This window comes from Oncorhynchus kisutch, linkage group LG11, assembly GCF_002021735.2.
Source record: "Oncorhynchus kisutch isolate 150728-3 linkage group LG11, Okis_V2, whole genome shotgun sequence".
NCBI classification, from domain to species: domain Eukaryota; kingdom Metazoa; phylum Chordata; class Actinopteri; order Salmoniformes; family Salmonidae; genus Oncorhynchus; species Oncorhynchus kisutch.
The window spans coordinates 31,446,965-31,472,650 of record NC_034184.2 but is presented as its reverse complement, the minus strand read 5'-3'; the positions used below and the strand labels follow the sequence as shown (position 1 = coordinate 31,472,650).

General features: G+C 42.2%; 1 long non-coding RNA gene across 1 annotated transcript; it reads right to left on the bottom strand.

The window, feature by feature from the left end:
• Nucleotides 1-3,034: 3,034 nt before the first annotated feature.
• On the bottom strand, nt 3,035-24,903 carry LOC116376135 (uncharacterized). The gene is made up of 3 exons (XR_004211519.1): nt 24,518-24,903; nt 5,425-5,489; nt 3,035-3,704 (listed from the first exon to the last, which is right to left on the bottom strand). It is a non-coding gene; the product is annotated as an uncharacterized LOC116376135 (long non-coding RNA).
• Nucleotides 24,904-25,686: the final 783 nt, after the last annotated feature.

The window sequence follows — 25,686 nt, the reverse complement described above, 5'->3', positions numbered from 1 at the left end:
GCCTGCTGTGAGGCTGGGCAAGTTGCAGTGACCAATGGGCTGCCACGGGGCCCGGGTTTGGCGGGGACTTTTATCAAGTCGCTGTCGGTTACTGAAAATAGAACCCAGTAGAAAATGGGGGATTTCATAGTGAACTGAAGCTTGTATCTCCTTGTGACAGTAGAGAGCACTTATGCTTTCCAACTCTTCTGCTAAAACCAGTCCTTGCTCACAGAAAAGAAAACTGCAGCTCCAAATTTATTCCATTCATTAAAATAACAATTTAACCAAGATCCAACTATTTGTGACTACCTGGACCTACCATTTGGTTTTAAAGTTTTGAAACCAAACCATGTAATTTGATTGAAACATATTTTAATAAACAACATGAAAAGGTGCTATTAAACATCATATAAAACACTCTTAATAGGTCAGGTGCCAGACAGGTAGAAAGGAATTATTTGGGCTATATGATTAGCCTGTTATTGAAATTATTTCAAGATTATAGCCTACAAAGAAATAAACTGTGAAGCATTTGCAAGTGCTACACATTAGGCTGGCAGGAACATTAAGCACTCAGCATTTGAACAACATTTCGTTGTATTAAATTATTATAGTCTATAAATTGCCCATATAGGCTGTGACTTACTTAGAATTTATTTATTTATGAAAAATGCCTTATTAGGCTCAGTCTACAATGCCTTTAAATTCACTTTTACAAACAATGGTGCCGGAGAGCAGGTCAGAAGTGGAGAATACCCTCTCCGCGCTTGGAGAACCACTGGGGATGCTTAACACCCTTTGGGCCACTCTTACCAGGCTATGCAGATATATATATATATTTTTTTATAGGTAGGCCTAAAGGGTTTTTAGGCAAAATAACACTATCAAAACAGAAAACTGTATTTAAGAGGTAATATGTCAGTCCTATTGGGCCAAAATCAATGATAGCCTATTATATAGATAATTGAACGAAAATGAACTAAACATTTTAAATATCAGATTTTTTGTTTTTAAATATTCTGCTACAATGACACACTTAGTTAGCTACCCACCTCATTTCATTCTGTTAGCATGTGCATGTAGTACATCATGCTTTCGGGATATGCATTTTTTCAGATTCCATAGTGATTCTTTAGTTGTGGACATTAAATCACTGCACTCTCTCTTTTGTTCTTGGTCCTCCTCATCTTTGTAAGTCACCTTGATTTTGCACCTGTGTGTTTGAACTGTTTCTTTATGAAAATATTTTACCACCTCAACGACAGTAGCTAAAGCAAATGGCTATAGCAGCACACAAGTAGTCTACAAATACATGCTGGGCCGGGCATGTCCTGAGCTGGTGAATCAAAGTAAGCGCTACTGGAAAGATTGCTGCCCATGAGAAGACCAATGCTCCAGCCTTTGGGAAACTTGTTCTGTGCTCCAGTCAAATTGGGCATGCCTAGCTGCTCACTCTGCTCCAGCTCCGCTCACATACTCTGCCTGCTACCATACCCCTTTCAAAGGCACTTCAATCCTTTGTCTGGTCCATTCACACTCAGAATGGCACACATACACAGTTAAGGTCTCAACTGTCTCAAGGCTTAAAATCCTTCTTTAGCCAGTCTCCTCCCCTTCATCTACACTGATTGAAATAGATTTAACATCAATAAGTGAGATCAATAAGGAATCATAGCTTTAACCTTGATTCTCCTGGTCAGTCTATGTCATGGAAAGAGCAGGTGTTCTTAATGTTTTGTACACTCAGTGTATGTCCATGAGTGTCCAAATGTGTCCAGGTCCGATACGGATCATATCAACATTTGGACACACCAATAAACGGACAACATTGTGTCTGACTCAATTAACACATTCTGACCCATCTGGGATACATGCTGTGTCAAAGGCTTCGATCCACCTTGGTACAGCCCATCCCTTGCCGCATCATATTCATTGAAACATCATAACACCTCAAGTAAGCATGTGATCCCCTATTGAAGGATTGTATTATAGATGTACTATACTTTATCTTTCAATTAAGGGTGCTCAATGCTGTCACCATGAAAATAGTGTCTGTTCCACCCCCTATTAGAAATGTAACAGTGGGCTACATTAGAACCTAGACTAGGCGACCCCAAAAAATTCACATAGAAATGTGAGTTATCGATCTCAAATCAAATCGTATTAGTCACATGCGCCGAACACAACAGGTGTATATTTTACAGTGAAATACTTACAAGCCCCCACCCAACAACACAGTTTAAAAGATACAAATAAGAAATAAAGGAACAAGTAATTAAAGAGCAGCAGTAAAATAACAATAGCGAGACTATGTACAGGGGGTACCAGTACAGAGTCAATGGGTGGGGGCACCGGTTAGTCTAGGTAATTGAGGTAATGTACATGTAGGTAGAGTTATTAAAGTGACTATGCATAGATAATAACAGAGAGCAGCAGCGGCATAAAAGAGTGGGTGGAGGCTGGGGGCTAATAGTCTGGGTAGCCATTTGATTACATTTTCAAGAGTCTTATGGCTTGGGGGTAGAAGCTGTTTAGAAGCCCTTTGAACTAGACTTGGCGCTCCAGCACCGCTTGCCGTGCGGTAGCGCAGAGAACAGTATGACTAGGGTGGCTGGAGTCTGACAATTTTTAGGGCCTTCCTCTGACACCGCCTGGTATAGAGGTCCTGGATGGCAGGAAGCTTTGCCCTAGTGATGTACTGTGCCATATGAACTACCCTCTGTAGTGGCTTGCGGTCGGAGGCCGAGCAGTTCCCATACCAGGCAGTGATGCAACCAGTCAGGATGCTCTCGATGGTGCAGCTGTAGAACCTTTTGAGGATCTGAGGAACCATGCCAAATATTTTCAGTCTCCTGAGGGGGAATAGGACATTCTCATTGAAAACCTAAGAAGTCTAAGAAGCGGTAGAACTGTTCTATGTGCGCTATTTCTATGCATCCCGTTTTTGTCTTGTTTTTGCTTCTTAGAGATTCAAATAGCTGAAAATACAATATTTTTGATTATTGAAAAGATATTTCACAGCGGTTTAGATGGTACAATGATTCTCTACACTATTCTTGCTCGTTTTGTCACATAATCTAAAATTAGGCGAACTATTACAATTTTAGCAACTAGGAAATGGCGGAGCGATTTCTGCTTAGTGCATTTTTAATTAAACATATAAACAGGTCTAAAACTAATCAATTAAATGTTCACATGTAGAGCAGTATCATATACGCGATGTAGATGCACACTAGTCTTTAAAAGGAGAAAATATTTAACTTCATACCTCTTTCAATCATATTACAACATTTAAGTCATAGGCATACTGTACTTGATGCATTGACACTACACAATCAAATTTAAAGCCAACAATTGTATTATGTTGACTAATATTGAATTGTTTTACAATAACAAAAATGACACAAACCTGTTTCACAAATCACAATCTATACCTCCAACAACCCAAATAAAGAAGGAAAAGGTGTTGCCTAAATAAAATCTAAGTACATTTATTTACAGAACAAAATACTTAATTTGATATTGAAGATCTCTGGAAAGGGCAATACAGTGTTAACGCTTAAATGGAAATGCATCACCTCTGGTCTGGCTCAAGCACTCAAACAAAGTAATGTTTTATTCCTAAATAATGCCAAGATGTGGAGTCTTCCGGTCCAGGTTAATCTTCAGAGATCCTTTTCTCTTTCTCAGCTTCTGGTCATGAGCTGTGCCGTGGAATTATTCTAACCAAAAGAGAGAGTTTTAGATTTCTTCAAAACCATCAAACTTTATTAATACTTATTGCAATAATGGAGCATTAACGGTCACGCAATGGAGATTGTTAAAAGCCCTACGTCCTCCTGAGTCTTCGTGACAAATAACAGATGTGTGGAATGGGTCTAAAGGTGAAATGTTGTATGTAGGAAAGGAGTAACCCCCCAGTCATATAGCATTTGCTGTGAAGACTGTTCTTATTGTATAGAAACCAGGGGTTGGCCCCAAAGACAAGGTTCTTCTTATCAGCTGTCCATACCAAAGACATCTCCTCATAGTACACAAACACCAACTCATTCTATGGAATGCAGGCTGTAGGTTTTATTACCAAATCATCATAAATCAATTGCCAGCACCAAGCCCCAGAGGCCCAAGTCCACACAGACACAGATGAGAGAGTACTGAGAAACCTTATTCGATGCATAAACCGAATTAAAACATAACCTTGTAATTTTCTACCATAGCTGTCAGATGTAAATTACAGAGTTAATAGTGTGTAGGCCAGGGGTATCCAACACTGATCTTGGAAAGCAACTTGGTATAGGTTTTCTTTCCTGCCCCGCAGTAACACACTTGATTCAGCTTATCATAGACCAGACTTAAAAAGCCACTGAACACGCTAATTGGCATGTATGTTTTTCCGTTGCTCATTAGAAAAAACGAGATTTCAGTCTTGGAGGTGTGTTTTCTGATCGATTCCTCGTTTGGTTAATAATATTTGTCCCCCATGAGACACTGTAGACACTGAAGCCTATTTAATTTCCTCCAAATCCCCAGAATGAATCTAAGATCAAATTAATTACAGATTTCTTTCTTTTTTCATTTTTGTCGAGGATGTTTTAGTTATACAATTTTACATCTAACTAAGGTGTTTGGTGCAGTATTTCTCAAGTTCAAAAATGTGCAACGTATTGTCATATGTTAGCAAAGTCGGAGCTGCTGGACAGGTCTGTCTCTATGTCTATGCTATTGGATAGGGAGCAATCACCGCAGCTGTTCACCCCATGTTAGTGGACAAATGGACTTCATCAAATCAAAACCCAACCTAAATTTATCCGCTGTGATGAACGGATGTTCCAAACTCTGTTTAAGACGAGACTGACTTTATGACCAAAATTATCCTATTTATACCCTGTAGTTAATTTTGACACTAGAATAGCTGTTTCTGACTCTAATCGATGCCACAAAGGCTGTTTTCAAAGGGATTCATTGCTTTTTAAAGGCAGTTGCTCTTTAAGACCATGATTCTTTGAATGTGTGTTAGTGATGGGCTGGAGCAAAAGCCTGCACACATTATCTCTCTAGTACCAGAGTTAGTTTAAAACTTTGGTTTAGGCTTTAACTTAAAATATAATGCTGCAGGGTAAGTGTAGATAAGGAATAAAACAATATGGGAGAAAATAAATAGACTTCTTGATAAGAAGCAGTATGATTCTGATCCTTCCCTTCACTTCAAAGCCAGCAAAGGTATTTCCCCTCATGATGCATGGACATGTCTGAAGCACCCAATGAAAGCACATTTATAACACTGTATTAGCCATTGATCTAAAATTGCACTATTTCCCCCCTGCAATAATTTTTTTATATTGTCAAAACGTACCCAGTGCGTTTCTGCTTAGTCAACACTATTCTCAGTTGAATAACGTACCTTACATTACTTGAGAGACAAACTATGATTATGTAACTTACCCCACTGTGCCCGTTTCCTCCAATTTGTGTATCCATTTGCTGGTGTAACTGCCTAGTTCTTCCCTCTGAAGGAAACAGGACAGAAAGCACATGATGTAATGTGACCGTCCTGGTCCTGTCCCTCATGTCAGTAAATCAACACAGGAAGGAGCAATGGATGGATAGATAATTTATTTCCAAAGCTGCAATGATGGGGGACACACAGTATGGATGAATGGTCAGTAGTAGACGGGATATAAATAGCACTCCCACAGCAATTCTCCATAAATCTTCTGTATAATATACCGTCAAAAAAACAATTGAAATGTCTATCAAAGTCATTGCGATCTGATAATGGTTGCCGGAGGGGATGGCTGCCATTTTACAGGCTCCTAACAAACTGCTATTTTGTTTGTTTTCTTCGTATTGTTTGTGACTCATTTTTTTACATAATGTTGCTGCTATCGTCTCTTATGACTGAAAAGAGCTTCTGGACATCAGAACAGCGATTACTTAACTCAAACTGGATGAAAACAAAATGTATGAGTCCCATGCGAAGGATATACTGCTTTGTCAAGGCAAGGCCCAAATCCCCGTCATCAGCGTGAAGAAAAGACGGAGGAAAAGGGGGAGGAGGGCGGGGTGCCATGTAAGAATTTGCCAAGTAGGTAAACCACCACTTCCCTCCATATTATTGGCCAACGTGCAATCATTGGAAAACAAACTAGACGATCTACGATTAAGACTATACCTACCAACGGGACATTAAAAACTGTAATATCTTATGTTTGGCTGAACGACGACACAGATAATATAGAGCTGACTGGCTTCTCTGTGCATGGGCAGGACAGAGCAGCTACATCTGGTAAGACGAGTTAGAAAACCTCATGACAAACTGCAGACCACACTATCTACCAAGATGGTTCTCATCTATTTTATTCGTAGCTGTCTATTTACCACCACAAACCGATGCTGGCACTAAGACCGCACTCAACGAGCTGTATAAGGCCATAAGCAAGCTAGAAAATGCTCATCCAGAAGCGGCACTCCTAGTGGCCGGGGACTTTCATGTAGGCAAACCTAAATCCGTTTGCCCTAATTTCTACCAGCATGTCACCTGTGCAACCAGAGGGGGAAAAAAACTCTAGACCACCTTTACTCCACACACAGAGATGCATACAAAGCACTCCCTCACCATCAATTTGGAAAATCTGACCAAAATTCTATCCTCCTGATTCCTGCTTACAAACAAAAACTAAAGCAGGAAATACCAGTGACTCGCTCAATATGGAAGTAGTCAGATTATGCGGATGCTACGCCAAAGGACTGTTTTGCTAGCACAGACTGGACTATGTTCTGGGATTCATCCAATGGCATTGAGGAGTATACCACCTCAGTAACCAGCTTCCTCAATAAGTGCATCAACGACATCATCCCCACAGTGACCGCATGTACATTTCCCAACCAGAAGCCATGGCTTACAGGCAACATCTGCACTGAGCTATAGGCTATACCTGCCACTTTCAAGGAGTGGGACACTAATCCAGACACCTATAAGAAATCCAGCTATGCCCTCAGCCATACCATGAAACAGGCAAAGCAACAATATAGGACTAAGATTGAATCCTACAAAACCATCTCTGATGATCGTCGGATGTGGCAGGGCTTGAAAAATATTACGGACTACAAAGGGAAACCCAGCAGCGAGGTGCCCAGTGACACGAGCCTACCAGATGATCTGAATGCCATTCATGCTCACTTTGAAGCAAGCAACATTGAAGCACGCATGAGAGCACTAGCTGTTTCGGAAAACTGTGTGATCACGCTCTTAAACAGGTCAACATTCAAAAAGCCGCAGGGCCAGACTGATTACCAGGACGTGTACTCAAAGCATGCATGGACCAACTGTCAAGTTGTCACTGACATTTTCAACCTTTCCCTGATTGAGTCTGTAATACCTACATGTTTCAAACAGACCAACATAGTCCCTGTACCCAAGAAAGCAAAGGAAACTTGCCTAAATGATTAACACCCCCGCAGCACTCAAGTCGGTAGCTATGAATTATTTGAAAGGCTGGTCATGGCTCACATCAACACCATCGATGAGACACCAACGATGAGACAGCCTATAGGGATGAGGTCAGAGACCTGGCAATGTGGTGTCAGGACAACAACCTCTCACTCAATGTGAGCAAGACAAAGGAGATGATCGTGGACTATAGGAAAAAGAGGGCCGGACAGGCCCCCATTAACATCAATGGGGCTGAAGTGGAGCCAGTTGAGAGTTTATAGTTCTTTGGTGTCCACATCCCAACGAGCTATCATGGTCCAAACACACCAAGACAGTTGTGAAGAGTGTAGAGCAACACCTTTGCTCCATCAGGAGACTGAAAAGATTTGGCATGGGTCCCCAGATCCTCAAAGTTCTACAGCTGCACCATCAAAAGTATCCTGACCGGTTGCATCACCGCCTGGTATGGTAACTGCTCAGCACCTGACTGTAAGGGGCTACAGAGGGTAATGCATATGGCCCTGCACATCACTGGGGCAAAACTTCCTGACATCCAGGATCTACAGTTGAAGTCGGAGGTTTACATACACCTTAGCCAAGTACATTTAAACTCAGTTTCACAATTCCTGAAATGTAATCCTAATAAAAATTGTTCCCCGTCTTAGGTCAGTTAGGATCACCACTTTATTTTAAGAATGTGAAATGTCACAATAATAGCAGAGAGAATTATGTATGTGTTGCATTACATTCCCAGTGAGCCAGAAGATTGCATACACTCAATTAGTATTTGGTAGCATTGCCTTTAAATTGTTTAACTTGGGTCAAACGTTTTGGGTAGCCTTCCACAAGCTTCACACAATAATTTGGGAGAATTGTGGCCCATTCCTCCTGACAGGGCTGGTGTAACTGAGTCAGGTTTATAGGTCCTTCTTGCTCGCACACGCTTTTTCAGTTCTGCCTACAAATTTTCTACAGGATTGAGGTCTGGGCTTTGTGATGGCCACTCCAATACCTTGACTTTGTTGTCCTTAAAACTACTTGGCACCACACGTCCCGCTAGGGCACCTCCCCCCACTGCTCAACTGACACAGTAGCACACAGAACGCAAAAAATATTCTTAGAAATATTTAACCTCCACACATTAACAAGTCCAATAGCTCAAATGAAAGATAAACACCTTGTTCATCTAGCCACCAAGTCAGATTTCTAAAATGTTTTACGGCGAAAACATAGCACATATTTATGTCAAACCACCACCAAAGATAGGCTAATTTACATAGCCATTTTGTAGAACAATAGATGCAATCACAAAAGCAGGATTAAAAGTAAAATAATTCATTAACCTTTTGAAAGTCTTCATCAGATGACAGGAATAGGACATGTTATACAGTACATTTATGTTTTTTTCAATAATATGCTAATTATATCCATAAATCACAGTTTACATAGAAGGTCATGGCTAAAAAATGCTACAACAATGCCTGGAGAAATTATGGTAACTCTGCCAGATAACAGAAATACACATCATAAACGTTGACTAAATATACATGTTCTACATATACTTAGAAAGATACACTTCTTCTTAATAAAACAGCTGTGTTACATTTATTTTTAACTTTACAGATTTCGTTCACTAGACTATAATGTGAGTCGGCGCTCAGGAATTAGCATGTTGGCTCCTCCACAGAAACCCAAATTTAACACATAAATGTTCCCTTACCTTTGCTGTTCTTCCATCAGAAGACCTGGAAGGGTTTATACTTACCAAAAACAGCTTTAGTTTTGAAGTCTGTGTCTTTCGGTTATCAAACACGACATATTTCGGTTGAAATGCAGCCAAAAAGTAAAGTTAGTTCGCACCAAAACGTCAAAATTACATATTATATGTCGACTAAACTTGTCAAACTTGGTTCAGAACACAGCGTTAGCATGCTATATAGCTTCACCGCAATTCTCAGGACAAAGAGAAACACACGCATCGTTTAGTCAATCTTGAAAGAAAGACAGCACAGGCGCAGATTGCGCGTGAGAGTAACCTGTATTCTCGCGCGACCGAAAGGATTCGGTACGTCATTAATCTCGTGAGCGCACCACTCACACAATGAGAAGCCCCATTGAAAGCGGACACCGCGCTGAAGGCATAGGAATTGTTCCCAGGACCGTAGGTGCTTGGGAAGGGTGGGGGCGATGACGTCTAAGTTGGGCCAACTTTTTGGATGACAAGAGAGAGTTTCGGAGAATGAATGCCCTGAGAGTTCTGCTTTACTTACAGACATAATTTAAATGGTTTTAGAAGCTTTAGAGTGTTTTCTATTCAATAATATTTATTATATGCATATATTAGCAATTTTTTACAGATTTCTTTTCTGTTTACTATGGGCACGCATTTCACCAACAGGGGCAGTATTCTGCCCTAGCCTTAACAGGTTTTAAGCCATTTTGCCACAACTTTGGAAGTATGCTTGGGTCATTGTCCATTTGGAAGACCCATTTTCTTCCAAGCGTTAACTTCCTGACTGATGTCTTGAGAGTTCACCTCAATATATCCACCTAATTTTCCTCCCTCATGACGCCATCTATTTTGTGAAGTGCACCAGTGACACGATGGTCGTAGTGAGGAGACCAAAGCGCAGCGTGATGTGAATACATCTTTTTAATGAAAGACGGAAAACACAAAGTACACTAAACAAACAAAATAACAAGCCGAATGTGACCGCTATCAAAACTGAGTGCAAACATGCAACATCACAGACAATAACTCACCAAATACCCAAAGAAGATGGCTGCCTAAATTTGGTTCCCAATCAGAGACAATGATAAACAGCTTCCTCTAATTGAGAACCAATCCAGGCAACCATAGACATACATAAACACCTAGATGGTAAACAACCCAAACACATACATCACCCATGTCACACCCATTTTTGTTTCATCAGACCCGAGGATATTTCTCCAAATAGTAAGATCTTTGTCCCCATGTGCAGTTACTAACTGTAGTCTGGCTTTTTTATGTCGGTTTTGGAGCAGAGGCTTCTTCCTTGCTGAGCGGCCTTTCAGGTTATGTCGATATAGGACTCGTTTTACTGTGGAAATCGATACTTTTGTACCTTGTTTCCTCCAGCATCCTCACAAGGTCCTTTGCTGTTGTTCTGGGATTGATTTGCACTTCTCGGACCAAAGTATGTTAATCTCAGAACGCAGAACGCATCTCCTTCCTGAGCGGTATCACGGCTGCATGGTCCCATGGTGTTTATACTATTGTTTGTACTGATGATTATGGTACCTTCATGCTTTTGGAAATTTAAGGTTAAGGATGATCCAGACTTGGGAAGGTCTACAATTTTTTTCTGAGGTCTTGGCTGATTTCTTTTGATTTTCCCATGATGTCAAGCAAAGAGGCGCACTGAGTTTCATGGTACGCCTTGAAATACATCCACAGGTACACCTCCAATTGACTTAAATGATGTCAATTAGCCTATCAGAAGCTTCTAAAGCCATGACATCATTTCTGGAATTTTCCAATCTGTTTAAAGGCACAGTCAACTTAGTGTATGTAAACTTCTGACCCACTGGAATTGTGATACAGTGAAATAATCTGTTTGTAACCAATTGTTGGAAACATGACTTGTCATGCACAAAGTAGACGTCCTAACTGACTTGCCAAAACTATAGTTTGTTAACAAGGAATGTGTGGAGTGGTTGAAAAACGAGTTTTATTTACTATAAACTAAGAGTATGTAAACTTCTGACTTCAACTGTATATAGTAGGTGGTGTCAAAGGAAGGCCCTAAAAATTGTCCAAGACTCCAGTCACCTAAGTCATAAACAGTTCTCTCTGCTACCGCACGGCAAGCAGTACTGGAGCGCTAAGTCTAGGACCAAAAGGCTCCTTAACAGCTTCTACCCCAAGCCATAAGACTACTGAACAATTAGTCAAATGTTCATCCAGACTATTAACATTACCCCCCTTGTTTTTACACTGCTGCTACTCACTGTTTATTATCTATTCCTAGTCACTTTACAAATTACCTCTACTAACCTGTACCCCCACCACATTGACTCGGTACCGGTACCCCATGTATATAGCCTCGTTGTTGTTATGTAATTTTGTTGTGTTACATTTTGGTATATATATATATTTTTTTTCTCACTTTTGTTTATTTAGTAAATATTTTCTTAAGTCAATTTCTTGAACTGCATTCCTCTACAGGATCGATGGGTCCACCGCGGGACATTTTGAGCTAACGTAGGCTAATGTGATTAGCATGAGGTTGTAAGTATCAAGAACATTTCCCTGCACATAGACATGTCTGATATTGGCAGAAAGCTTATATTCTTGTTAATCTAACTGCACTGTCCAATATACAGTAGCTATTACAGTGAAAAAATACCATGCTATTGTTTGAGGAGAGTTCACAGTTATGAACTTGAAAATGTACTAATAAACCAGTTAGGCACATTTTTGCAGTCTTGATACAAAATTTTGAACAGAAATGCAATGGTTCATTGAATCAGTCTAAAACTTTACACATACACTGCTGTGGCCAATATCAAAACTGTGCCTGGGCTGGCATAATACATTATGGCCTTTCTCTTGCATAAAAAATATAATGGTACAAAGAAAATAAATGTTTTTTCTTTGTATTATCTTTTACCAGATCTAATGTGTTATAGCCTTGATGAAAACCTGCTCCAGAGTGCTCAGGACCACAGACTCAAGCGAAGATTGGCCTTCCAACAGGACAACGACTGTAAGCACACAGCCAAGATAACGCAGGAGTGGCTTTGGGACAAGTTGCTGAATGTCCTTGAGCAGCCCAGCCAGAGCTCGGACTTGAATTCGATCTCTGGAGAGACCTGAAAATAGCTGTGCAGCTACGCTCCCCATCCAACCTGACAGAGCTTGAGAGTATCAGCAGAGAAGAATGGGAGAAACTCTCCAAAGACGGGTGTGCCAAGCTTGTAGCGTTATACTCAAGAAGACTTGTGGTTGTAATTGCTGACAAAGGTGCTTCAACAAAGTACTGAGTAAGGGGTCTGAATACCTAGGTAAATGTGATATTTCTAAAATGCCTAAACCTGATTTTGCCTTGTCGTTATGGGGTATTGTGTGTAGATTGATGAAGGGGAAGAAAAAAATGTTATCAATTTTAGAATAATGCTGTAACGTAACAAAATGTTGGAAAATACATTCCGAATGCACTGTATGCTGCTGCTACTGTCTAATATCTATACTGTTGCCTAGTCACATTACCCCTGCCTACGGTATATTTACAGGACATAGCTAGCTACCTCAATTGCCTTGTACCCTTTCACATTGACTCGGCACTGACAGTAGCCAACTAGGTTAAGGTTAAGAAATTTGTATCTTTCCATAGGACCACTTTAAGCCGTACACTCCACAGAGCAGGGCCTAACGCAGAGTGGCCAGAAGAAAATAAGCAAACATGTTTGGTGTTCGCCAAAAGACATGTGGGAGATGCTCCAAATATATGGAAGAAGGTACTCTGGTCAGATGAGACTAAAAATGAAGCTTTTTGGCCATCAAGGAAAACATTATGTCTGATGCAAACCCAACACCTCTCATCACCCCGAGAACAGCATCCCCGCAGTGAAGCATGGTGGTGGCAACATCATGCTGTGGAGATGTTTTTTTTTTTTTTTTGAGACTGGGATGGAGGTTCATCTTCCAGCAGGACAATGACCCTAAGCATACTGCTAAAGCAACACTGGAGTGGTTTAAGGGGAAATTTAAATGTCTTGGAATGGCCTAGTCAAAGCTCAGACCTCAATCCAATTGAGAATCTGTGGTATGACTTAAAGATTGCTGTACACCAGCGGAACCCATCCAACTTCACAGAGCTGGAAAAGTTTTGCCTTGAAGAATGGGCTAAAATCTATATATATATAGTTATTCTCTTTCATCTCTCTGTGTTTCATAATTTCCCTTCAATTCGCAAGAGGCTGAATGTATCGCACCGGAGAAACCATTAGAGCGAGCGAAACAGCGCCCCTCTGTCTCTATGCATAGGCCTATCTATCTGAGGCTGTCTGGTCAAAAAGAGTATGACATTGTTGCCCACCCGTAACATTGAATATTGAATGCAAGGGAAGCCAGCGATCTTTTAGTCTCCCTTGATAAAAAAGTATAAAATAATAGTCAATTAGCATTGAGCTAAACTGAGTGAGCTCCACTGTGAATGGTCATGCTAACCATCAAGGGAAGCCAAGGGAAGCCAGTTTGGATTTGGTTTCAATCTAATTTAATTATATCGAAAGCAATACGTCATTGATAGAAACAACTTGAATTGTTGCCTCTCATTGTGTTCTTGTCCTTCGGTGGCTAGCTAGCTAAAATTGTCATAGATGGAAATAAGGATTTGGACTTCTGGTTTTATTTAATTCTCCGTACTGGCCAAATATTATAATGGCAATTCTGATCCAACCATAAATTCATACATTGTGCCCATGGCAAGAGAGGATGGAAGTTCAATATGTAGCTAGATGTAGAAGGCTAATGTTAAGTAGCTAACGTTGCCCATGAAATGAAGTTAGGCTAGCGAGGAAGCATTTATGTCAGGTAGCATAGGATAACAAAAAAATAAAATCATACTGAATGACAGAGTCATAGACCTTTCATCAACATGAAAGAGAGGAGCATGGCATTGGCGCTTCTCAACAAGTAGGGTGAGTCAACATCCATATTTAGCTTACGTTTATTTGACTAAATTGTTTTTGGTATCTATTAGTTGTCACTGTATTAGAGTAAGCATAGGTGATTTGATGATGTTGAAATGGTGTTTTAGTTTAGTCGTCTAACCATGCTGTAGGTCATGTAACTGTTTGTTACATGCAATATGCACTGTGGACTTCAACAGACAGAGGTTGCACTCCGGATTTGTGATGAAAAAGGTGTGGTTGAATTTATTATGACGATTGCAACTAACAGGTTGTAGAGCAGAAACACAATTAACACACAGGTTGCAATATAGCTTTTTTTCTGGCTTCCCCAAGGATTTTACCCACGCACCATTACTGCTAGGGTTTACCAAGAATGTTGTGACAAGCAAATAACATCCACTCAGCGGCAGTCCTGTAGGTGAAAACAGCTTGTTGATGAGGAGTTGAAGGAGAGCGGCAGAATCGTGCAAGCTAACATACGGGTCACAAACAGGCAAATAACAGCGCAGTACAACAGTGGTGTGCAGAATGCCTTCTTGGAACGCACAACCCGTCAGTCATTGTCACGGATGGTCTATTGCAGGTGACGACCACACCGGGATTCCACTTCTATCAGTTAAAAACAAGAAGTGGCTCCAGTGGGCACTCGATCACCAAGACTGGATAATTGAGGAGTGGGAAAAAAATTGCCTGGTCTGACGAATTCCGGTTCCTATTGCATCATGCTGATTGGAAGAGTCAGGATTTGGCATAAGCAGCATGAGTCCATGGCCCCGTCCTGTCTGGGGGAAACGGTACAGACTGGTGGCAGTGGTGTAATGGTGTGGGGAATGTTTCCCTGGCACATGTTAGGTCTATTCATAGCAACTGAGCAACGTCTCCACGACCCGAATAATTCAGACTGTTCTGGAGCAAAGGGGGGCCTGACCCAGTACTAGATGGGTATACCTAATAAACTGGCCACTGAGCGTATGTCACTGCTTCTAAGGCTATATGCACCATGCCACTGCCTATTTAATTTATTCATTTAGAAAACAAGATATCTCATAATCCAGTGGCTTTATCACAGTCAACACATATTTTAGTTTTAATCAGCTTTAAAAATTCAGATTTTTCTTTCAGCCTCATGGCAAAATGTGTACAATAGCATGATGAGTTATAAAACTGCACATGTTCCTATCTGCCCCATGGCAAAATGTATAGAATTGCAGGAAATGTGCTTTATTAAAAACAGTAATATTTTCTCTCAGCCTCATGGCAAAATGTGTAGAATAACAAAACTGCAAATTGTTATCTTTGCCCCTTGGCAAAATGTGTAAAATTGCAGGAAGTTAGCTGCTTCTCCCTCCCCCTCCAATTATTATTATTATTTAAAAAAAAAATTGAGCTCACCCAAAGTTCTGCATGCCCCCCACCAATTAATTTCTGGCTACGCCACTGACTCCCTCCTTCCATTTCGCTTTCTCTTTTCTGTATGAGAGAGTCTGGTTAATCACATATCTCTCTGTTTTTCTCTCTGTGAATTGGGGACATCCCAGTTACCTCCATCTCTCTGAGGCCCAGAAGAGACAGATAAAGAGCTGGCCACCATGCATGGGATGGGATTTACAAATCCCTCTCGATCTGGTTAGTGTCCCCAATCACTGCCTCTCAGATGGAAGATATAGGCTACAGGAGTCCTCATGTGTGTTAGGACACCGATAGATAATGTGTCAAAGAACATTCACATGTAGCATACAAGCATTGTGAATTTAAATAAAAACAATTGAGGATCTCAAAGGCCCTTGCCTCCTGGGAAATACTATTCCATCTTAACCACAATTCTTGCAAGAATAGCTGTTGTTGCATGAGACATGATTGCACCAGCTAGGGGTGAAGCCAAACAACATACAGCAGGTTATCTACATCTCTCATACTGAATGTCACCGTGCTACACATCAACTAAAGGCTTCAAACTATAGAGCCATTGGTCAGCTCTGCCATGACCCTGAAATAGAGGCAATGGCTTCCCTGTATAAGTGCTAAGATTAATGTAGCCTATTACATCCATGTATAATTGTACCTACCATTCATCCTCATTTGTGATTTATCTGCCCTCCCCCTTCTTGTCCCTTGCAGCATGTCATCTCTACAGTTCACATAATTTTCCCCCCACCCCATGCCCCTTCCTGTGCACTTAAATACAGGACATAATCTGTCATGCCCCCTTACACTGTAAATACCCCTTACTACAGCTCTGAGATAATGTTGTCTGTCATTTGAGATCATGTGAAACACACTCCATGTCTATAATCAGTGTCTACTCTGTTCCCTATCCCAATTTTATTTATTTCACCTTTATTTAACTAGGCAAGTCAGTAAAGAACGAATTCTTATTTACAGTGACGGCCTATCAAAAGGCCTCCTGCGTGGACTGGGACTAAAAAAAAATCTAAAATAATAATATAGAACAAAACGCACATCACGACAATAGAGACGTCACAGCACTACATAAAGAGAGACTTAAGACAACAACATAGCAAGGCAGCAACACATGACAACCCAGCATGGTAGCAACAACAACAACAACAACATGGTAGTAACACAACATGGTAGAAGCAAAATAATATTGGGCACAGATAACCTCACAAACTGCAAGAAGGTAGAGACTACAATACATCACACAAAGCAGCCACAACTGTCAGTAAGAGTGTCCATGATTGAGTCCTTGAATGAAGAGATAAAATTGTCCAGTTAGAGTGTTTTTTTGCAGCTGGTTCCAGTCGCTAGCTGCAGTGAACTGAAAAGAGGAGCGACCCAGGGATGTGTGTGCTTTGGGGACCTTTAACAGAATGTGACTGGCAGAACGGGTGTTGTATGTGGAGGATGAGGGCTGAAGTAGGTATCTCATAGGGGGAGAGTGAGGCCTTTTTCTTGCAGAAAAAGGTTATAACAAGAAAGGTTAACATCAGTGTTCAAAACACCCTTTCTGAACCACGTCTCAGTAATAACCAACACATCTGGATTGGAGCTGTGAACCCACACTCTGCATTAGATGGCAATAAGCTCATATTGTTTTGCAATTTCATCAGGTAACATGAATACAAGCTGGTGAGAGGTGGTTAGAATTGGAAGGGAGGCCAAGAGTCTGTGTAACCAATAGAGAGTCAGAGTCCCGAGTGTGGGAACAAACAGTCTGTCCCACGGTTGGGTAAACAAGCAAATTCTTAGTCAACAAAGCACGTAGGAGTCAAGAGGCAAATAGCATAAAACACAAGAAAAAAATATAACGACTTGGGGTTAGCCATTGTAAGTTCAGAGTCACTCGCCCCAACAGTGCGTGTGTGCTGGAGGTGTGGCGGGGGTACCTGTACCAGACAGGGGGATAAAGGCCAGGGCAGACGGTGAACAGATTGCCAGGTGGAATCCAAGCAGAAGTCAAAAAACAAATCAAAGTTTATTTGTCATGTGCGCCAAATACCCTAACCAACAGTGCAGTGCAATTTTTAAGTACAAAATAGGTATTAGGTGAACAATAGATATGGAAATAAAAAAACTGTAAAAAGACAGTGAATAATAACAGCAGCGAGGCTTTATACAGTAGCGAGGCTATAACAGTAGTGAAGCTATATTCAGGCACCGGTTAGTCTGGCTGATTGAGGTAGTATGCACATGTAGGTATGGTTAAAGTGACTGTGCATATGTGATAAACAGAGAGTAGCAGTAGCGTAAAAGAGGGGTTGGCGGGTGGCGGGACAATGCAAGATGTCTGGGTAGCCAATGTGCGGTGGCACCGGTTAGTCGGGCTAATTGAGGTAGTATGTACATGAATGTATAGTTAAAGTGACTAATTATATACGGTAAACAGAGAGTAGTAGCAGTGTAAATAGGGGTTGGGGGTGACACAATGCAAATAGTCCAGGTGGCCATTTGATTACCTGTTAAGGAGACTTATGGCTTGGGGATAAAAGCTGTTGAGAAGCCTTTTGGTCCTAGACTTGGCACTACGGTACTGCTTGCCATGCAGTAGTAGAGAGAACAGTCTATGACTGGGGTGGGTGTGGTCTTTGACAATTTTTTGGGCCTTCCTCTGACAACGCCTGGTGCAGAGGTCCTGGATGGCAGGCAGCTTAGCCCCAGTGATGTACTGGGTCGTACGCATTATCCTCTGTAGTGCCTTGCGGTTGGAGGCCGAGCAGTTGCCGTACCAGTTAGTGATGCAACCACTCAATGTTGCAGCTGTAGAACCTTTTGAGGACACATGCCAAATCTGAGGACACATGCCAAATCTTTTTAGTTTCCTGATGGGGAATATTTGGGATGTTTGTATTTGGGATGTTTTACAGCTTTTTCATTCAATGTTTTATTTTAAAATGATCTTATTTAAATATTTAATATATTCTACATGTGATAAGGCCACACAGAGGGCCAGAGATAATTACAGGCCCCTGTGATAACCTGAAGTACCCAAAATGGCCAATAGATGTCATATAAAATTCTAAATTAAAAGTTTAAAGAATTCTGTTAGTTTACTTGCAATCTGAGAACTTTTCCAGTCATTTTCAAGCCTAGTCAATAATGACAGAAGGACACAGTCCGGCTGAGATGTAATTTCATATCTATTTTGGTGTACACATTCACATTATGGAAATTATGGAAATCCAAGATGGTGTAGCAGTGAAGACGTGTTTGTTTTGTCCTCTCGTGTACTTTTGTATTTTTTCGTATTTTTTGTATATATATTTCAATTTATTTTCAATCTCTTCTCGATTTTTTTATTCGATTATAACTTCCGGTAACCTGCTTCACCCAACGTGATACGGAATCGCTATTATTTTCAATTTTAGAACACATTCAAGAATCTCCAGAAGCTAACCAGCTAATTAGCTACAAGCTATTTAGTCATTGTTAGCAGCTTTTACCTTCTGCACAGATACCAGCCCTGTTTTTAGCCTGGACAATACTCGCCTGTCTACCAATATCGCTTGTCTACCAATATCGGACCGTCTCTCCACAACAACGCCGGATTCCTGCCGTAAATCCCTGGACCACTACTTCTGATCTTCACAGCTAGCTTGAAGCTGGCTAGGTCGCAGCTAGCTAGTTAGCTCACAGCTAGCTAGTTAGCTCACAGCTAGTTAGCTCACAGCTAGTTTTCACTCACTGTGGCACCTAGTACCGAAGCTATTCCCTGAGGCCCACCTCCCAGCCTACTCAGCTGTTCACCCGAACCCCACTCATACACAGCTAGAGCCCAAAACTCCACCGGATCCTTGCTGTAAACTCTGGACCTTGGCACCGGATCACCGCTGCTACCGATTGGATATAGTGGCTAACGCCACTGCCACGAAGCTAGCAGCAGTTAGCCGTGAGCCAGGCACATCTCCCGGCTAGCAAACTAAATTCCACAATACCTCTTTCGCCATCTGGATTGGATTCTCTGTCGACACGGCACCCTGCCACACCACCACGACTGGTCTGCCGAGGAATACTCCATCCGCTGTGTCTTCATCCGGCCTCTGTCGGAGCAGACGCTACTAACTTTAAACGGCGTGACGCTAGTGTAGTGGGGCTCCCCTGTTCCATCTACTGCTGCCCCCTGGACACTATGATCACTTGGCTACATAGCTGATGCCTAATGGACTGTCCATTAACCACGGTACTCCATTCTGTTTATTTATTTTTTATCTGTCGGCCCCAGCCACGAACTCAGGCTCTGTGTGTAGTTAATCCGACCCTTTCTGCCTAGTCATCGCCATTTTACCTGCTGTTGTTGTGTTAGCTGATTAGCTGTTGTTGTCTCACCTGTTGTTTTAGCTAGCTCTCCCAATCAACACCTGTGATTACTTTATGCCTCGCTGTATGTCTCTCTCAAATGTCAATATGCCTTGTATACTGTTGTTCAGGTTAGTTATCATTGTTTTAGTTTACAATGGACAATGGACCCCCCTAGTTCCACTCTTCATACCTCTGATACCTCCTTTGTGACCTCGCCCATTACAACCAGCATGTCCAGAGGTACAACCTCTCTTATCATCACCCAGTGCCTGGGCTTACCTCCGCCGTACCCGCACCCCACCATACCCCTGTCTGCGCATTATGCCTTCAATATATTCTACCACGCCCAGAAATCTGCTCCTTTTATTCTTTGTCCCCAACGCTCTAGACGACCAGTTTTGATAGCCTTTAGCCGCAACCTCATTTTACTCCTCCTCTGTTCCACGGGTGATGTGGAGGTAAACCCAGGCCCTGCATGTCCCCAGGCACCCTCATTTGTTGACTTCTGTGATTGAAAAAGCCTTGGTTTCATGCATGTCAACATCAGAAGCCTCCTCCCTAAGTTTGTTTTACTCACTGCTTTAGCACACTCTGACAACCCCGATGTCCTTGCTGTGTCTGAATCCTGGCTTAGGAAGGCCACCAAAAATTCTGAGATTTCCATACCCAACTATAACATTTTCCGTCAAGATAGAACTGCCAAAGGGGGAGGAGTTGCAGTCTACTGCAGAGATGTCATACTTTCCAGGTCCATACCCAAACATTTCGAACTTCTAATTCTAAAACCCGACCCCCCTAGCTCCCAGCTGTGCCCTGGACACCATTTGTGAATTGATCGCCCCCCATCTAGCTTCAGAGATTGTTCTGTTAGGTGACCTAAACTGGGATATGCTTAACACCCCGGCAGTCCTACAATCTAAGCTAGATGCCCTCAATCTCACACAAATCATCAAGGAACCCACCAGATACAACCCTAAATCTGTAAACAAGGTCACCCTCATAGACGTTATCCTGACCAACTGGCCCTCCAAATACATCTCCGCTGTCTTCAATCAGGATCTCAGCGATCACTGCCTCATTGCCTGTATCCACTATGGGTCTGCAGTCAAACGACCACCCCTAATCACTGTCAAACGCTCCCCAAAACACTTCTGCTTACAGGCCTTTCTAATCGACCTGGCCCGGGTATCCTGGAAGGATATTGACCTCATCCCGTCAGTTGAGGATGCCTGGTCATTCTTTAAAAGTAACTTCCTTACCATCTTAGATAAGCATGCTCCGTTCAAAAAATGCAGAACTAAGAACAGATTTAGCCCCTGGTTCACTACAGACCTGACTGCCCTCGACCAGCACAAAAACATTCTGTGGCGGACTGCAATAGCATCGAATAGTCCCCGCGATATGCAACTGTTCAGGGAAGTCAGGAACCAATACACGCAGTCAGTCAGGAAAGCAAAGGCCAGCTTTTTCAAGCAGAAATTTGCATCCTGTAGCTCTAACTCCAAAAAGTTCTGGGACACTGTAAAGTCCATAGAGAACAAGAGCACCTCCTCCCAGCTGCCCACTGCACTGAGGCTAAGTAACATGATCACCACCGATAAATCCATGATAATCGAAAACTTCCACAAGCATTTCTCAAAGGCTGGCCATGCCTTCCTCCTGGCTACTCCAACCTCGGCCAACAGCTCCACCCCCCCCCCCCCGCAGCTACTCGCCCAAGCCTCCCCAGCTTCTCCTTTACCCAAATCCAGATAGCAGATGTTCTGAAAGAGCTGGACCCGTACAAATCAGCTGGGCTTGACAATCTGGACCCTCTGAAATTATCTGCCGCCATTGTCGCAACCCCTATTACCAGCCTGTTCAACCTCTCTTTCATATCGGCTGAGATCCCCAAGGACCGGAAAGCTGCCGCGGTCATCCCCCTCTTCAAAGGGGGAGACACCCTGGACCCAAACTTTTACAGACCTATATCCATCCTGCTCTGCCTATCTAAGGTCTTCGAAAGCCAAGTCAACAAACAGATCACTGACCATCTCGAATCCCACCGTACCTTCTCCGCTGTGCAATCTGGTTTCCGAGCCGGTCACGGGTGCACCTCAGCCACGCTAAAGGTACTAATCGATATCATAACCACCATTGATAAAAGACCGTACTGTGCAGCCGTCTTCATCGACCTGGCCAAGGCTTTCGACTCAATCACCATATTCTTATCGGCAGACTCAGTAGCCTCGGTTTTTCTAATGACTGCCTTGCCTGGTTCTCCAACTACTTTGCAGACAGAGTTCAGTGAGTCAAATCGGAGGGCATGTTGTCCGGTCCTCTGGCAGTCTCTATGGGGGTGCCACAGGGTTCAATTCTCGGGCTGACTCTTTTCTCTATATATATCAATGATGTTGCTCTTGCTGCGGGTGATTCCCTGATCCACCTCTACGCAGACGACACCATTCTGTATACTTCTGGCTCTTCCTTGGACACTGTGCTATCTAACCTCCAAACGAGCTTCAATGCCATACAACACTCCTTCCGTGGCCTCCAACTGCTCTTAAACGCTAGTAAAACCAAATGCATGCTTTTCAAACGTTCGCTGCCTGCACCCGCACGCCCGACTAACATCACCATCCTGGATGGTTCCGACCTAGAATATGTGGACATCTATAAGTACCTAGGTGTCTGGCTAGACTGTAAACTCTCCTTCCAGACTTAGATCAAACATCTCCAATCCAAAATCAAATCTAGCATCGGCTTTCTATTTCGCAACAAAGCCTCCTTCACTCACGCCGCCAAACTTACCCTCACCTTATACCACCCACCACTGCGACCTGTATGCTCTAGTCGGCTGGCCCTCGCTACATATTCGTCGCCAGACCCACTGGCTCCAGGTCATCTACAAGTCCATGCTAGGTAAAGCTCTGCCTTATCTCAGTTCACTGGTCACGATGGCAACACCCACTCGTGGTACGCGCTCCAGCAGGTGTATCTCACTGATCATCCCTAAAGCCAACACCTCATTTGGCCGCCTTTCCTTCCAGTTCTCTGCTGCCTGTGACTGGAATGAATTGCAAAAATCGTTTAAGTTGGAGACTTTTATCTCCCTCACCAACTTTAAACATCTGCTATCTGAGCAGCTAACCGATCGCTGCAGCTGTACATAGTCCATCGGTAAATAGCCCACCCAATTTACCTACCTCATCCCCATACTGTTTTTATTCATTTACTTTTCTGCTCTTTTGCACACCAGTATCTCTACCTGCACATGACCATCTGATCATTTATCACTCCAGTGTTAATCTGCTAAATTGTAATTATTCACCTACCTCCTCATGCCTTTTGCACACAATGTATATAGACTCTTTTATTTTATATTTAAAAAAATTCTACTGTGTTATTGACTTTTTTATTGTTTACTCCATGTTTAACTCTGTGTTGCTGTCTGTTCACACTGCTATGCTTTATCTTGGCCAGGTCGCAGTTGTAAATGAGAACTTGTCAACTAGCCTACCTGGTTAAATAAAGGTGAAATAAAATACAATTAAACTAACCAAGGTTCTACTTTTTAGTGCCGATTACACCTGCTGAGATCATAAGTGATAGGGAATCAGAATACGGAAGGAAATAGACTCTGTGGTCAGGTGTGAATCATATCCCTTTGCATTAGCTGTCTTGTTAAACTGTCTCTCTTTTTATTTTGTATTGAAACATACGATTGATTGCTTCAAAAGGACATAATGTGTTATTTTTGCTAAAATGTGTTATAGGAAATATATGGTAAGCATATGGCAAGGGCATGAAATATGAATGCAATCTTCTGTTGTATACAGCTCCCAAGATAGTTGTATAGAATACTTGATGTATTCATTTATTTAAATAATATTCTCCTTTTTGAATAACTTTTAAGTTTAACGTAAACACCATTGAGGTGTCCACCATGGTTGTCCTTGGTGTGCACAGCTCTAAAGGATACAGTAGGAACAAAGGAGTAGTTGATCATCCAAGGGGAAGAGGCTTACCATATAGGATATGTACAGTTCCATTTTTATAGAGCTGCTGATGTAAGGTTATTTCATTCTAGGAAACTCTGTCTAGCTGCCCTCCAATTAAAGGGACAATCAGCAGTAAAAACAATAGCAACGCGTCCTCTCCACCCGTTTCGGTAAAACGCTAAGGGATGGGGTTGGAGAAATGTAACCACTCAAGTTGATAGACAGAATTATGGATGCAAGGACTCACCATTCATGATTAAAAAATATATAGTTTTAGCCATGTTTTGAGGCGATAGTCTTTGTTTGTTTACATTTACTTTGTTTACAAACAAGGCAGTTGAACTAAGCCCATGAGACATTTATACGTTTTATTCTTCAAGAAACAATGGGTACATATCTTTAATTAAATTGTCCAAAAATGGATGTAGCAATTGCTTATTTCCCCTTTAAACAACTCTAGGCAGTCACATAGGGTGACAAATGAGAGAACTTTACCACAGTGAAATCTCTAATGATCAACAAAAAATAATTACAACTCAATTATTCTATTATTTGTAATCCCCTTGATGGGCACACTAGTTTGCCTGTTAACCTGCCCATGCTGATGTAATACTCTGTACATTTCAGTTAAGTTTGACTTGACATAGAGCTATCATTGAAAGTCAAAGGACAAGAAGTGCTTCACCTGTGGCAAGGCATCTCTTGCTGGTGTGTTGGCACTGGAGCCAGAACCCTGCAGTCAAGCCCTGCTCTCTGCACTCTTCTCGTCAGGAAAACACTCTTCAACGGTCTTGGCTGATTATGTGTAATGGACTCCCATCCTGCTGTCTGATAACGTCCCCTCTTGCTGTTCTTAAATGTTGAGCTTGCTGCCACGGCAGGTTCCTCCCTGGTAGCAGAGGTGCGTGACATCCCTAGACACTCTCCCCGTGTGGTTTCTGGGCACAGTGATTAGTTTGCTAACAGGATTATCCTTCGCTCTCTTCCTTCCCCCTTTCTTCATCCCCCCTCTCCTTCTCTTTTATTTTGCAGTGCTGGCATTAGGCCACCCTCCACAGGTGCTTAAGGTGATGCAAGGGCCTGTAAGATTAGGGAATTCAACAGGGAATTGAACAGCACGGGAAACAAAGGCGTGAACGCCTTTTTCATAAAACATTGGAATAACATCACTACCTGTTTGTTGGCCCAGCTTAGTTTGTTGCAAAAGTGGAAAGAAAGAGAGCTGTGAACCTAAACCTCCTATGCTGATTGGGTCAGGGTGGTTGATATGCTGACTAGTCAGTATCAAAACACAACCACTTCCTGTAGCCCGGGGCAATTTGGTGGGCCAGGTTCCCAACTCAGCTGATGCTAGAGAGACTCTCTATGACTGTAGCCCAGAGTCAATAGGATCCCTTGTGGGTATTTTCCCTTGTGGTCGTTAAGCCTCTGCGTTGTTAGCTTTTACTAAGGTTTGATGTGAATTAGCCTGCTGAAGTGGGACAAGTGGATCGGTGGTGGAGCGCAGAGTGCCTAACTATCACAGAGCCGGAGAGACAGGCATCTGCCTGGCATTGGTGCCGTGCACTGAGGTGGGCAGAGGCGGAGAGAAGAAGGTCATAAAGTCTTCTCTTCACCATGTCCTTAGTAAGGAGGAGGAGGAGATGCACATATGGCATTCTTATGTGCTAGCTGTTCTCATAGGGCTGAGACATTGGTGAGACATTGATACCATGCTCCTTTACGCCTTTAAAGTCACACAGGTCAGTTTTCATGCTGATTTGTCATTATTTTGATGGAGAACACCAACCAACACATTTTCTATATAGACTGTCACAACCTGGTCTTAGTATTTTGTGTTTTCTTTCTTTATTT